The following is a 16,567-nucleotide window of genomic DNA, read 5'->3' as shown; positions in this document are numbered from 1 at the left end:
GACTTCCTCAAAACAATGTTTAGTGTAGGAAAGTCTGTGAGGGCCAGACTAAATATTCATGTAGACATTTTTATATTTATTATATTTATATTTATATTATACATATTTATTCTGGATTAGGATTATCTAAGAAAACATAAATAAAATTATAAAATAGAAGATATAAATAAATGATCTGGGCACTCGAAAACACCACAGAACAAGACTGTAAAATCAGTGTGTTAGAGCATAATTACATTTCATTCACATATGGTAATAATCCAAATTATAAAAAATAGATTGCATGACAAAATTTTAAATATATATATATATATATATATATATATATATATATATATATATATATATATATATATATATATATATATATATATATATATATATATTTTTTTTTTTTTTTTTTTTTTTTTAATTATTATTATTATTATTATTATTATTAATATTATTTTTTAGCAAAAGCAAAAAAAATAAAAATAGGTTTGTTGAATATCTAGTTTAATTTTATCCTCTAGGAATTAAAGAATTGTAAGAAATTACAACAGGTAGAAGTTTTGATAACACTGTTTTGATTAATAGCAGCTTATACTTTACACATACATATTTGACAATTATTTGTAATTATCATACACACAACTTAAACAAAAATTGAGATACATTACCCATTTAAAAGTACACGTCAGTATGCTTCCTAGAGTGATTTTTTTTTTGTTCCCTCTTGTGTGATGGTACGTATTGTGTTTTGCTTTTATGAGATGGATATGGCAAAGTGCATGCAAGCAGAAGAGTGCAATATGTTAATCAAATTAGCACAACACATCAAAGGTCTTGGCTTTTACTGGGCTATTTTCATAGCACAATTCACAATGGCAAGAGGCAATACAATAAAGCACTTGGCAACAGAAGCGCTCATTCTCTTGGCAGAGGACCTGAAAGAGAGACAGTACACCAAGATAGTACAATAAGGCAGGCGAGGAAAAATATGCATTTTAAAATAGCTGGATTGGTGCTATCTTTTATTATGATATTAATGTATTAATGTGGAAATATCAGTGGAAAGCTCAGTGTCAGAGTGATCAGTGCTAAAGTTTCTGTAATAACATTTCTGATCGCTTGCTAATAGAATTTCCTTAGCAGACAAGATTTTTGGTTGTTTATGTAATCATTTATTTAATCTCTAACTTGAATGCCATTCATGTTAAAATAAGTTGATTGTGAATTTGTGAATTAAAGAATAAAACAGCATGATATTATGATATCAAGAATCATGATAGAATCATTCTAGTGTATATATTATTTTTCCTTTTCAACACAATGCACTGCAAATTACAGTTATTACTGCTATTATTGGTTTCTACAGCAGATAATGGATTTGTATGAGGTTTTAAAACTTTTGAATATTAACAATTGCAATTGCATTGTTTGGCTTCATACATTAGAATCTGGAAATAATCATTTTGGAAAGGCTTCAGATGCTGCATTGATGGGTATAAATATATCATGTTAGGCTTCATCATATTGTTGTTGTTTAGGGTAGGAATGAGTTTATGTAATGGCTGAAAGTTTAGTCAGGAAGATACATGTGTTTCAACTTTAGATTAATCAAGATTAATTGTTGTAATATTAGCTCCGCATCTATATTTATGGAAAAATTCATATTGAAGAATCTTAAATGTACACCAGCTCTGCTATATCAAGAGACCTAATCTAAGGCTGCAGTTGATAATATTGAGATATTAAATATATTCAGAGTACACTATGATCTCACAAGTGACATCAAAAGGAAATGTTTTATTACTCTACTAGTGGTATAGAGAGATGAGGCGTAGTCACATCTATTCCAGTTGTCTTTTATAGCAAACCTCTAAATAATTAATTATGCACTCAGCTGTCCATCTCGGTTATTAACAGAGGAGTGGAAGCAGATGAACACAAAATTTGTCAAGGGGCAAAACAATAAGAAATTAGTCGGCTTATTATCCACCATGCTACTATGAGTAAAACGCTCGTTCTGCTTTAATGTCCTTTTTGTGTTCCTTACAACACACACAGGACTCAGGATTAATGTAGCAGGTATTCCCTGTTCACATCTGGCACAGCATTGCTCTTCATGTCACCATTAAAGTTTTAAGCCAGAGCAGGTTGAAGCTAAGGAGAAGCTTGTTCCAGTTTCTGTTCTGCACTGAGAGATCCCTGAAGAAGGACGACTGGAAGGCAGCCATGGGCAAGAGCATGTCATGAACATCAAACACGGAGTCTCAAGGTGCCGCTGTGGCAAAAAGACACTTGTTGTATTAGAGTCTTGGGGGACTCATTGAACGGTACATTACTTACATGTTGGAGTGAAGGGACATGTCCACCTTTTTGATTCTGTGATAATTGGACTTTCTTAAATATTAAAATCTCACATCTAATATGCAGTGTTTGATACTGTAGGGGCCCATGTTCATCTATTTCCTCATACCGCCCAAAAATAAAGGTAGTTGGACCGGTAGCTCTTAAATGATAGTGTGTGTGTGTGTGTGTGTGTGTGTGTGTGTGTGTGTGTGTGTGTGTGTGTGTGTGTGTGTGTGTGTGTGTGTGTGTGTGTGTGTGTGTGTGATGCAGTGCCTTCATGTTTGTGAAAAAGGTTTTGGATCCACCCCAATCCTGACCAGGATAAAACAACTCTTGAAAATGTAGGAATGACCAAAACACAAGTTCTGTTTTAGGCTTGTTAAAATTGCTTTGAGTTTTTTTTTTGCCTTAACATTTTGAACATTATAATAAACAACCCGTTTTTACAAACATTTTCGGCGTGTTCGTCTCGTCATGAATCCATTGTCTTTCTTTCAAGACAAAAAGGCTTCCTGGCTCGAAGAATGGCGCCTATTTTTCCTTGTCTCCATTATCTGTGTTTGCAGTGCACTCATCCAAGGGTAGCCATCTCATAGTGTGTGGCCCAAAGCCCATCCACAATGGCACTCATGAAAATATCTGAATGTGAGGTGAATATAATATCTCTTAATTAAAGAATAATTTCAAATGCGCAGAGCTCTGCTTTTCACGAAGGCTTGAAATGGCTACTCCAGTGCCGAGAGATCTGAAGTGGTGTTTTCATCCGATCCTGGCAAAAAAAAGTAAATGTGCAGATTCATTATGTAGTGGGCCACAGGGTTGCTAATGGATTTTGAATTAAGGGAAACATTTTTTCTTGCACACCAATAGTAAGGTATGCCTGTTTTTTTTTTTTTTGTCTGAGCCATTTGAAAGCATGATTTTATTTGCCTCACACCAGTTAAGTGTTACCTTCAGTTGGATTTTCAAATAAAATGACCTGTGTAGAGATCAGAGGTCATTATACACTGCTTTGAGTATCTCAGTACACCTTTTAAACATTACTTAGAATATTTACAACCATTTTTAGCAGATTCTTTCATTTGTTTTATATGTCTCTTTAGCAAAAATGTAAATGTAATGACCACGCTGTAATATCCAACAGTCCCATATTTACATAAAGGTATCAGTGGTTTAGTACACTTACTGAAAGCTATGCTCATTACAGCTTATCGTAGCAGCCTATTTTAGAGATCTAGCTCCTCAAGAAATGACTCCGAGACTGGCCATTAATAGTTGCTTTTATTTTATCTGAAGAAAAGTGTTGAAATTCTGCACCTAAAATCAAGCACTTAGCATCTCAAAGAGAAAATCACTCCATGCTTCATTTTGCAATCAGAATTCCATTTTAAAAGAAAAATTTACCACAGCAGGCATGAAGGGCAGTTAATTTTTTTGAGGTATTTCCACAGTATAGTCATTTCCAGAGAAATGTGGTTACATTTAATATTTCTCAAATGTTAATATATGTCATAAGCAAAAGGTTGTGTATTTATTTTTATATTACTTCAATTCACCCAGCATGAGAAATCAGAAAACTTTTTTTTTTTTTTTTTTTTTTTTTTTAAGAGCAGAAAAAAAGCTCAGATCCAGAAAGCTTATAAAGGTGTCGTATTCATTTGTATGGTAAAAAGCAATTGCAATATAATCAAACCAGTTACAGGTAACACGGTAATTTCATCGCATTAAAGAAATAGTGAATAGCTTTATTGGAGCGATTCTCGCTCAAACTATCAACTTCACTAGTTATTTTTTTCTTAAAGGTTTGTTGCTTAATTGCATTCAGAAACATAATTCTTCTCCACCAGGTGTCCTAAAGTTTCTACAGCTGCCATAACTGTGTGATCTGTAAGAGCAGTAAATGGGTCCTCTAAAAGTACTCTCTGCTCTACATGTACCGGTGTGAGGGTGAAGGTCCTCTACAACACATACATCCATGTTCTTGATGGAGAAAAAGGATGGCCGAGTCACTTTCTTTCCTGCCACTAGCCGATATACCAGCCAATCGTGGGGCAACTTGGTCATGTGGAAGAGCTGAGCACTTAGCCTTTTTCTTCGAGTATGTTAAGGTGCTCAACCATGCACTTGGAGCTTCTAACACACACAGACACACACACACACACAATTGTGCATTAGACGATAACAGAGAATCACAATTGGTATCAAAAAGTAATACTTCTATGCATTGTAAAATACCTATGCATTTTTTATAATGCAGATTTGACTACTATTATCAATGAGTTTATTCTTCCTCACACCTGTACGTTATTATCTTGTGGACATGAAAGAAGTTACTGCATACACTCTCCATCCTCAGCTCCAGCTGTTCTTATTAGTGCCTACAGCAACTCTTTTATATCCTCTGATTTATAGTAACAATGGCAAGGACACTGCATCTGAGTCAAGAGGCAAACGCATAGAAGTATTGGTCTGATGATCCTCATAATAAAAATATAGATGATAAAAGCTGTTGAACCTTAGATTATTATTCTCTGGTGGATGCTCACTTAAAATCATAAATGTCCTTTTACTCTAAATTAATGATAGTACATCAGATAATATTGTGAATTATTCAGCATTAATAATTATTATTTTGTTTTACTTATAGTCTAATAATATGTATAATTTCTTTAGTCAATTTTCTTATAAAAAAAAGTGACAAGCAATGCTTTGTTGTATATATGTTTCATTTAACAATCCACACACACACTTTTCTATTAGCATATCCATAATAAATGATTAAGGAGGAAAATGTCAAAAGTTTCCTCAAGAAGTTATTTCCTGTGCTTGGCCACTGTCTACAAAAAAAAAGAAGAAAAAGTGGACTAGTCTATTTTCCACACTTTTCAAGGGTGTTTAATTTATGGTGGTCTCTATGGGAACAATCTCATTTGTATACGTCACCTTAAACTTAAAACCTTGTCATGGGTGAGAAGTCCATTTGTAAATTCACCTCCTATGTGCTTCAATTTCCATACTCATCTCCTCTTACATGCCCAGCCTTAACTATTAGTCTAAACAAAGCATTTGTCATCATGTCATTTCAGCACCTTAAAGTGATCGCCTCAAGTTTTTCTAGCATGAAGCTACGTGTCGAGGTTGAAGAATGGCCCCTTTTTATCCTGTAGAAGAGGATGTCTGTTCTTTATCATGTTTTACACCAGCTAAAAAGAGAGAGAAAAAACGCTTCAGTTTCACAATGAATGTGTCAGGTGTGGTCTTTGGCAAAAAAAAACAAAAAAAAAAAAGAAAGAGGGAAATCTAGTGTGGTTTATTGTAACCCAAATTATTTTAGACTTTTTTCAGATCAAGATTGAAAATAGAAGCTAAAATTGAATAGTAATTGTGTTTAAAGTTTAACTGTTTAAAATGGTACTCCTGAAATTTTTATTTAGTTGAAATCAGTTTAATATAAGTATTTAAGCCTTACACAGATAAAGTACAAATAAAAGGTTTAAGACATTCATCATTTGTCTGATTCAACCCAGTTGTTTGTCTAATTTCCAGCAGTTTTTTTTTTTATATGATAATGTAACTCCAACACAACACACCCACACACGTTGTCAAATCAATCCAGCTTTTGTAAGTTACCATTTCGTAGCATGAGTAACAAGAACCAAACTCACATAAAGAAAACATAATTATTTGAAACTTTATTAATATTTCTAGCTTTAAATTTTTAAGTATTGAGGCATTCCAGATTTTCGACAGATATATGACGAAAAGACAAGAATGTCTTTAATGAAATAGTCAACATCTATGATCAGCAATAGGAAATTTTTGGTATATTCTGTTATATATGTACAAGTAGGAAATTTTTGGTATATTCTGTTATATATGTACAAGTAGGAAATTTTTGGTATATTCTGTTATATATGTACAAGTAGTTTTATAGTGTATAAGCTGTTTTGGAAAAACTACAAAGACAGAATGTAGCAACAATAGGTTTTGGTAAATAAATACACGCAGATAGTTATTTTCATTTTACCATGCTGTGATAAATTGTTTGATTATTTAAACCAATAATCGAGAAATACTTTTAAGGTGGGAGCTAACTTAAAAAAAAACTGAGATCATGGTGCCTGAGCTGACGATTTAAGGGCTAAAAAAAGGCTACTAGTGAGTATACTATCCATTGAACCAGTGCATGTTATTAATTTATCATGAACGACACAAAATAGTTGTATGAAATAGTGGTTTATACCATGCAAAATACCGTAAATCGTTGTCCACTTTAGACTCAATTGGTGCATCTCAAACATTTTTTCATTAATTCCAGTATGGCTCGAGATGCAGTAGAAGCTACTTTTATCAGATAAACATGAGTGCGCCTGTTTAATAAATCAGTTTCTTTCATCATAAATGTAACAAAGGACAAATTACAGGCCATCGTTCGTCTCTGTGATGTTGTCTGGTCTATATCATCTGAGAGGCTTGTAACAATGAACCTAATTACAATTCAACTAATCCACAGAACCATCAAGAAGTTCACTGGTGCGACCAAAGCACTGGGTCAAGTAAACAGTAAGTTATGAGGGCTGAGCTGTTTGCTTAGGATGAGCCTCGAACGCAATTAATTAGCATGTATGAATAACAATCGGGTCAACTCATTAGTTGGAGAATTATGTTTAGTCTTCTCTGACACTTACAAATCCAGCCCGCAGGCTTTTTGTGTCAGTCTTCATAAATATTCTGTATCTTCTTACAGAAACGAGGCCTGAGTAGCTATTCGTCATCCTCAGTTGTCCAATCTCTGTTTGGAAAATGTTTGGCAGACATATTTCTTTCTTTAGTTTTCTTTGGTTACTCCAGTGGGTGGTTTTTATAATATAGATAAGGCAAGACAGTGTCTGGTACTACAAATAAATGTCAGACTTCCAAATATTTCCTACAATATACAACACACATTCTTTCTTTTAGTAAAGCATAACCATCTTTCCTGCTTTATAACTGGTGTTAGAATCATACTTTTATAGATATTTCTTACTGACTGTTTTTTTTTTTTTTTTTAAACCCTAAAGCTCAGTTCCAAAATAAAAAGGCTTTCAGATATCTGAATTCTGCTGCCATCTCAACAAATTCATTGCATTAAAGTCACATGTCATGGCAAACCCTTTACAAAGATTTTGCTCTTTTATGAATTGAAAAGTCTAGAAACAAAAATATCTATAGGAAGTGTCATAAAGCTGCCCTAGCTTCCTGCATTCTCCAGTACACCTATGAGGATTTATGTCACTTACTGCATCTTTTTTTCATTAAATTAACATAGAAGAGCTGAGCAACTGTCACTGTGACTGCCTTAAATCTGCACTTAAATGTGCGTTTGAAAAGACTGCACACCTATGCTGTGTTAAAAATATAGAACTGAGTAAGAAATTCAACGTTCCAGTTTGAAGAGAAAATTATACAGACTTTATTCAATAGAGACCTGGCAAAGCGGAGTGTATCATGTGACTGACGAAGTTAAAGCCTTACAAGCAAAAGGATGATATTTCTTCCTGGTACATTATTGCCCTGTTAAAAAGAAACATCTTTATCAGGATTTAGGCTCGAGTTAACATTCATATAGCTGTATTTAGCAGAACTTGAATACACAGCAAAAAGAGGATTTTGGTCTTCTTAGCTATCAAGAGGATTAGCTATCTTTCTATTTACTGCTGACCCGGTCAAGCAACATTGTTATTTCTCCCATAATATTACATCAAGCAGCTATCCAAAACACACAGAACATTTAGGCTCCTCTTCATCTTCAGAGTGCATGTTTACAGGAATCAGGAACGTAATGTAAGTATATGTTACATGGGGAAAAGCCTTCCAATGTTTAAACTTACAAACATAATAGAAGAGGCTGACGATGATGATGATTATGATGATGATGATGATGATGATGATGATGATGACGATGATGGTGCATCCAACAAACAAGAAAACAGCATATCTGATAACCTACACACCCAAATATCTGCAGCAGCATCGAATATAACACTGCACAATTTCTTTGTTCATTTTAACAAGAAAAGAGACCAAATAAGAGTTTGCATACACTCTTCTACTTCAGGTGTCCCTCTGAGGGAACTTTTAAAGGCTCTCTGCAGACCGCTACACCAATATTTCCCTTTCAATAAGGTTTCTGACTAAAGGCCTTTCAGGACCAAGTTACCTATTTATACTTCGAACCATCGAAGAACATTTTTTTTCTAAGAGTGTATATCAGTGATATAGTTGTAGAGTAAATATTGTACCAGCCTGCATTAGGTTAATCCACTAATAAGCAGAGGCCACATTAAAGTGCTCGACCAAAGCCTTCTGCATCAAAATTCATGACAAAACATTTGGTAGGAAAATACTGTATGTCTTTAAGAAAGACAAATGTGCAACACTCTATTATACAAATATCATTATGCATATTAAAATAAATAAAAAGGCTGATCACAGCATAAGGATACCTTCCGCTCACATACACACACACACACACACACACACACACACACACACTTCACACACTCAATCCATTTCAGCTCCTTTCTGGGTGAATATTATGGGCATAATATTGTAATTGCACTTTATTATTTACAGAAACCAATATTTGCTTCAGTCTGAAGTCATGGAGCAACACAATGCACACTAGGACCCTTTTCTTATTGTGTCTATAGATTATAAATGAACCTATACACGAATTAAGACATGATCATGGTGATATTATGAAATTAATAGCTTTAAAGAAAAAGATTAAATAATAAATAAAATATAGCACCTCACAGTTTTCTTTATGTGAGTGACAGTGACACCAGGAGAAGTCTGGATCATGTATGGATGTTTAAAGCTCCCTCGGGGTATTTGCAGGCTTTTGGAGCAGCAGTTTGAGGATCAGATTTGGATTTAGTCAGGTTTAATCCTGCAGCCGATTTTTTCCCCTCTCTTTAATATTACTAATGTACATGAGATTGGCTGCATCTGACAGATGTCTAAATCTCAATTGAGCCGATTGAATCAGACTTTCTCTGCCATTCAAAGCCGACACACACACACACACACACACACACACACACACACACACACACACACACACACAAAATGCGTTTCACTTTTTAATGCAAACACTAAAAAAATTATGTTATAAGATTCAAGAAACTTGCACATAATGGATAATAAAATGTTTATTAATAATAATAATAATAATAATAATAATAATAATAATAATAATAATAATAATAATAATAATAATTAATTTTGTTGTTATAAAAGTTATTTTATTTTACTGTTTGTTCTTGTTGTCATTTATGTTATAATTGTTGTTGTTTTTGGCACTTAGGGAACAAATATTTCTACAAAACCAATAATTATCGCAAAAAAAAAAAAAAAAATCATTTTAATTTTTATTTTTAATTTGATTTTTTCCCCTTAAATAAACATTATTTCTATTTCTGCCTCTTGCCTAGACAGTTTGTGGAATGCCTGAATTAAATAAATTGCCAAAAATATATATAACAGTTACATTTTATATACTGTCGAATGTAATAAAACATAAAAAACAGGAAGTATTTAAGATAAATTATGGATTATAAAGTGTAAAAAGTAAATAATAATAAAAGTAAATATAAAGAAACATTATTGATAAATTATCAGGACGGAGACACCTGTTATAAGAAGCCGAAGCCCGCGCGCGTTCCCGTGGCGCCGTGGCCGCGCGGGGTTACAGCGCATTGCCAGAAGCTCTCCAGTCTCGCGCGCGGATATCATCATTCCTTCATTGGATGTCAGAGTGAGCGCGCGCAGCTCGCCGGTGTCCGACTGAGAGCCGCTTCACAGCTGCAGAGCCGCTCCAGGTCTAACACCATCACCATGCAGCGTTCTTTCTCTTCAAACCAGTTCCATGCATGAGACATAAACGTGACTGAAAAATTATAAACCCTCCATACAGAGAGCGAGCACGCGAGGATCTTTGACAATGCAGTGAGCGTGATGCAGCAGCAGCAGCAGCGGCCCGGGGTCAGTGCAGCACCGCTTTTATAGCCTTATGGCGGACTCACATACGAGCTGTCTTTCTCCCGAGTCTCGCGACTAAAACATTGCGGAGTAGGTGCTGTAAAAATCGATTAAGCGTGAATTTGCTTGATGCGCGTGTTGTTAAAACAGAAGTCTCGCGCTAACATAAGCTAATTATTAGACCGATATGGTTTCTGCACAGCACAATGAAAACCGGGATTATTCCGCCATCTAGCGGCTTGAGCAAAAATATACTGCATCAACATGCATTGAGAGACTTCTGGGCTGAAGAGCTCCACTGCCCTCTAGTGGAACGAGTGTTCATCTCTATTTCAGCTTTGCGCCTTTTTATACACATTGTTTGTTTGTTTGTTTGTTTGTTTGTTTGTTTTTGCTGGTGACACTGTTGGTGATTCAGACAAAATTAAGGGGCCACTTAACCAACATGGCTAGCTCAGCATGTTGCAGCGACCAGAGGTGGGAAGTAACGGAGTACAAATACTTCATTACTGTACTTAAGTAGATTTTTTCTGGTATCAGTACTTTACTCCACTATTTATTTTTCAGACAACTTTTTACTTTTACTCATTACATTTTTACACAAATATCTGTACTTTTTACTTCTTACATTTTCAAAACACACTCGTTACTTTAGTTTTAATCCACTGATTTGGTGAAATATTATTTTTTTATTTTCACTGCGCGCTGATTTCAGCCGAACAACCGATTTCCTGTTACTGCGCGTCTTTTTCACTCCGCTGGTGTATAAAGTCCTGACCCTCACTCACCACAGAAGGCAGTAAGAAGTTTGGGGTGAATGTGGATGAGACAGAGGGAGTCAGTGATGAGAACATGACTGAGAACAGACACATTCCTGATCATCATCATCTTTTCTCTACTTGTGTTCTATATGTGGATCTTCAGCCTGGATACATTCATTAGGTAACAACATTTTTAATTAGTTTTGTATTTATATATATTTATATATATATATATATATATATATATATATATATATATATATATATATATATATGTGTCAAAATTAAAATTATTTTAAACGGCACGCAATCTTTTCCTTTCTTTACTTAGATATAAAATAAATAAATTAACTTCAAATAAAAAATATTTTTAATCAGTAAACTTTTGTTTTATTTCTGAGTCTCAAATCAAACACCAAAATCCGCCATGATTCTCACAATTTACCCTCTGGGTGGCGTTTTGTGGGTTTTTCCCTCATAATGGCGACACAACTTTAAATTACTGTCTTTATTGATCGTACAGATAAAAACAATATATCATTTAAATCTGTAAAATGTCTATAATTTTATATATATATAAGCTTCCTGACTTGACTTGAAGAGGTGCATTTTCTCCGGTATCACCTCATTAACTGTCCGTGTGGAAACATAGCAAAGGCTCTAAATGATGTACACACATCTCTGCACTAATATAGCCTTTATATTTAATCACTGTACATATGCTTACATATATATCACATGCTGTACATATGATACATGTTTAACACCTCCAAGCTGCCAGTTTTGGGCACCTGAGCAAGCCCTTAACTCACTACTGCTCATTAAATAAATTAGATCATTAAGAGTTGCTCGATATAAACACTTCCAACAGGAAGTGGCTATATCTCGCTATCTTTGTCTCTCTGTTTTCTCTATCTAATTGTCTCTGTGCCTCTTTTAGTAAATGTCTCTGTCTCATTGTATATGTCTCTCTCTTGCTGTCACTCTATTTGTTTCTCACTCTTTCTAAAGCTGTGTCTGTGTCTCTTTGTCTTTGTCTCTGTCGTTCCTGCTTATTTACATGTCTAACAAAGTTTTGAGTTTTGAAGTAATGCCATTAGTGATCTATGATGAAAGACCTCCCTGGTTCGATTCTTACCTCTAGTTTCATATTGAACATGTTGTAATGGTCAGTGAAGTGGTCGCTGCTATCTGACTCACCCGGTTTGATTCCTACCCCTTAGCTTTCATTTAAATTGTTTAAAAAGTTTTTAAAAAGAACCAAAAAAGGTCCTACAAATCAGGTTCTTGCAGGAGATCCTGTGGCTCAATTGAAAGAGCTTTACCTCTGAGTTGAGAGGTTGCTGGTTCAAACCCTGGCCAGGGCTCAAAATTAAGAGTATGGAAGGTTCCGGTGGCTGTAGGAAGGAAGGTGTCAGAAATGGCTGCGTGGAAGGTTGGATGTGGTTTTGGAGGGCGTATCCTGAAGCAGGGGGGCAATATCTGGGCATCTGCCCCCCCAGGTGTCTGAGTAGCTGAAAATGACTTAGTTTTGCATATATAGGGACAAATTCTGCCCCCTTAAAGCTTGTTTAGAGCAGGTCTATCTTTCTTTTTAACCCTTCAAAACAAAAATATGAAGATGTATTAATCAGGAATTTAACCTACCTCATGACTAGCAGACAGAAAGCCAGGTTTGAACCCTGACCACCAACATTAGCAGAGTACCAGCCTTAACCCACTAAGCCATCAGAAAAAAACAGGATGGGAAGCTTGATTAGAGCAGGTCTATCATTCTTTTCAAACCATCAACACAAGAATTTAACGGTAAAGAAAGATGTAGGAAGCGAATACAGATGTAAGTAGCACAAGTTTAACCCACATTGTAAATAACAGGAAGAAAGCAGGATTCGAACCATGATCCCCACCACCAGTGAGATACCAACCTTAACCCATTGAACCATTGGTGATGACAAGCTAGGAAGCTTATTTAGAGCAGGTCTATCTTTCTTTTCAACCCATTAAAACCAAAAATATATAGCTAAAGAAAGATGTAGGAAGTGAATCCTGATCGTGACTGGCAGACAGAAAGCAGGATTCGAACCCTGAACCCCACCAAAAGCAAGAAACCTGATTTAACCCACTGAACCATCAGGGAAGACAGGCCAGGAAAGGAAGGTTGTTTAGAGCAGGTCTATCTACCTTTAAACCGTCAACACAAAAATATAAAGCTAAAGAAAGATTTAGGAAGCAGGAACATAACCTACATCGCAACTAGCAGGCAGAAAGCAGGATTTAAACCCTGATCCTCACCATCAGCAAGGCACCAGCCTTAACCCACTCAACCATGAAAGAGATCAGACTGGGATGCATGTTTAGATGAGGCACAAGCCTTAAACCTCTGAGCGACCACTGCTGAAATGCATGTGTGCTTTTTGGAGGGTTCATACTTTGTTTCATGCCAGCGCAGTAAGAAAGAAGGCATGTAGGACTGGCTTTGAAACCTTATCACCAGCGTGGACTATATTAAGGACCATGTTCAGGCACAAGCCTTAACCCACTGAGCTACCACAGAAGTGCCTTTTTCTTTGGTGGAGTTATCTTTCATTAAAGACCAGGAAATCAATAAATTAATCCAACACAGAAAGGACAGAATTGAAATGTTTTCAGAGGGGACACGGTCCAGAAGTTTTATTTACCAACACAGCAACCAGGAATCAAACTTTCAAACTCATCCTTGTGGGGATACTGACATTAACCCACTAGGCTATCACATCCATTCATCCATCCATCCATCCATCTATCCATCCATCCATCCATCCATCCATCTATCTATCTATCTATCTATCTATCTATCTATCTATCTATCTATCTATCTATCTATCTATCTATCTATCTATCTATCTATCTATCTATAGCATCCATCCATCTATCTATCTATCTATCTATCTATCTATCTATCTATCTATCTATCTATCTATCTATCTATCTATCTATCTATCTATCTATCTATCTATCTATCTATAATTTGAGGTCCAGTTAACAGCTAAAACAGGTAGAAGTAATGACTACTTTTTACCTAATTACATGTCAGAGCCAAAACTTCTTTACTTTCACTTAAGTAAAAAAGTTTAATTAGTACTTCAACTTTTACCCGAGTATTTTAAAACATGAGTATCTGTACTTCTACTTAAGTAAAGGATGTGTGTACTTTTGCCACCTCTGGCAGCGACACAACATCCTATCTGGTTTGCACTTAGTGGGACCCTCATTTGTTTTCCAACAGGACAATGCCCCGTCTAGGTTATGTAAGAGCTATTTGTTTAAGAGGAAGACTGATAGAGTGCTGCATCAGATAACCCTGGCCTCCACAATAACCTGAACAAAATCTAGTTGAGATGATTTGTGTTAAGTTTGACTGAAGAGTAAAGGAAAAGCAGCCAACAAGCACTCAACACCTCTGGAAACACCTCTGGAAAAGTGTTTAAAAATCATTTCAGCTGACTACATTATAAGGCTGACTGAGAGAATATCAGTGTGCAAAGCTGTCATCAAAGCAAAATGTACTTTAAGCAATCAAAAATGTTAAATAACCCAGTATATATGTTGTATGTTTTTGTTTCTTACATAATTCCATATGTGTTCTTTCATACTTTTCATGTCTTCCTGGATGTATTAATGCACAATATTGAAAATAATACAAATAAAAAATAACCAACCAAGGATTATTTTCAATAATTATCAATTTTCTACCAAATACTAATTCTTTGTTCAGCTTCTGTCTGATATTATGTAATGCATTGATTGGTTTGTAAAACATATAAAAACACTTGTGCAAAATGAATACATTTTGATGGAGAACTTCAACAAAACCTGGTGCAAGACTGCATTCGGAAATAATAATGGTCATTGGTCATTGGACCTCAACAATTTGTGTGGATGTTAAAGAAATTGCCACCAAGTGTACAATATGAGAATAACAGTTCAGCAATGTACTAAGTTCAGCTCTCACACTAAGTGACAAACTGGTTACAAAAGTTGGGACAAGCTTGTGCTTTGCAAATTGTCTAAGATCTATATCATTGCCACAAACATACCAAGATATTTGGCCTGTACTTGAGTTTCTGAAAGAAAGTGGCAACAAAAAAATATATAATTTCTGTTATAAAGACCTGTTGTGAAACATGTCTATCCAGATAGGAGTGATCTCTTGAATAATGCATAAGGGTGCACTGAAATGATGTTTTTTAGACACTACTGAACAAAGAGTAAAGTTAGAAAGCCCTACCCACCACTATTAAAGCATCTGTTGAAATGGTTTTCATTGCAATACACTTTCACAGACTTAGCAAACCTAGAAACCTAGGTGGCTTGAAGTTGTACTGCTAGCATGCATTAACCCAATATCTTACTAACACACTTTGTTAAGACCATAGTTTATATTCATATATAACACATAGATATGTGTGATACAACAACAATAAAAAAAAAATCTGTAGTAATGATTTTGTTGCAATGCTGCTAAATGCTATAAAAACCTGCATATTACATTATAACTTCTCGAACGTTGTTTCATTTAACTGTGTACTGCTTCAGCTTGTATATTTTCTTCTTCTTTCGGCTGCTCCCATTAGAGGTCACCACAGTGGATCATTCAGGTCCTCTACATCTGCCTCTTTCAAACCAACTACCTGCATGTCTTCCCTCACCACATCCACAAACCTCTTTCTTGGTCTTCCTCTTTTCCTTCTTCCTGGTGGCTCCATCCTCAGCATTCTTCTATCAATATACCCCATGTCCCTCCTCTGCACATGTCCAGACTATCTCAATTGGGCCTCTCTCACCTTGTCTCCAAAACCCAACATGCAACGTCTAACTTGCAGCACATCCTTCCCAGCTCTGTCCCTCTGCCTGGCCAATCGGTATAAATCCTTTTCTCCTTCCTTAGTGTCCAACTTCTTATAAAGTTTCTCATATGCTTTTTCATTGGCTATTGCCACATCCCTCTTCACCTGCTGCTGCATCTCCTTGTTCTCCTGCCTTCTGTTTCGCCAACCTCTTTCTCTTTATGCTCTCCTGCACTTCCTCATTCCACCATTACGTCTCTTTGTCTTCCTTTCTATTTCCAGATGTCACATCACTTCTGCAGTAGTTGCCCAATCATCCAGCACCTCTTTACCACTGAGCCCCTGTCTGACCTCTTCCCTGAACCTCACACTACAGTCTCCCTCCTTGAGTTTCCACCATCTTATTCTTCTTTTAGTCTTCAGTCCCTTTTTTTTCTTCTTTACCTCCAAAGCCATCCTACAGACCACCATCCGATGCTGTCTAGCTAAACTGTCCCCTGCCAACACCTAACAGTCTCCAATCTCCTTCAGGTTGCATCTCCCACATAGAACATAGTCCACCTGTGTGCACCTTCCTCCACTTTTATACGTCACCCTATAATCCTCCTTCTTCTTAAAAAA

The 16,567-nt window shown here is 35.6% G+C and overlaps 1 long non-coding RNA gene across 1 annotated transcript; it reads right to left on the bottom strand.

Moving 5' to 3' along the window:
- Positions 1 to 4,037: 4,037 nt before the first annotated feature.
- On the bottom strand, positions 4,038 to 10,825 carry LOC310718323. Its single transcript, XR_014531100.1, has 3 exons — positions 10,011 to 10,825; positions 5,424 to 5,537; positions 4,038 to 4,467 (listed from the first exon to the last, which is right to left on the bottom strand). It is a non-coding gene; the product is annotated as an uncharacterized lncRNA (long non-coding RNA).
- Positions 10,826 to 16,567: the final 5,742 nt, after the last annotated feature.

Source organism: Silurus aristotelis (assembly GCF_946808225.1).
Source record: "Silurus aristotelis genome assembly, chromosome: 23".
Taxonomy (NCBI): domain Eukaryota; kingdom Metazoa; phylum Chordata; class Actinopteri; order Siluriformes; family Siluridae; genus Silurus; species Silurus aristotelis.
The sequence above is the reverse complement of the archived record's forward strand: the minus strand, read 5'-3'. Positions and strand labels throughout refer to the sequence as shown.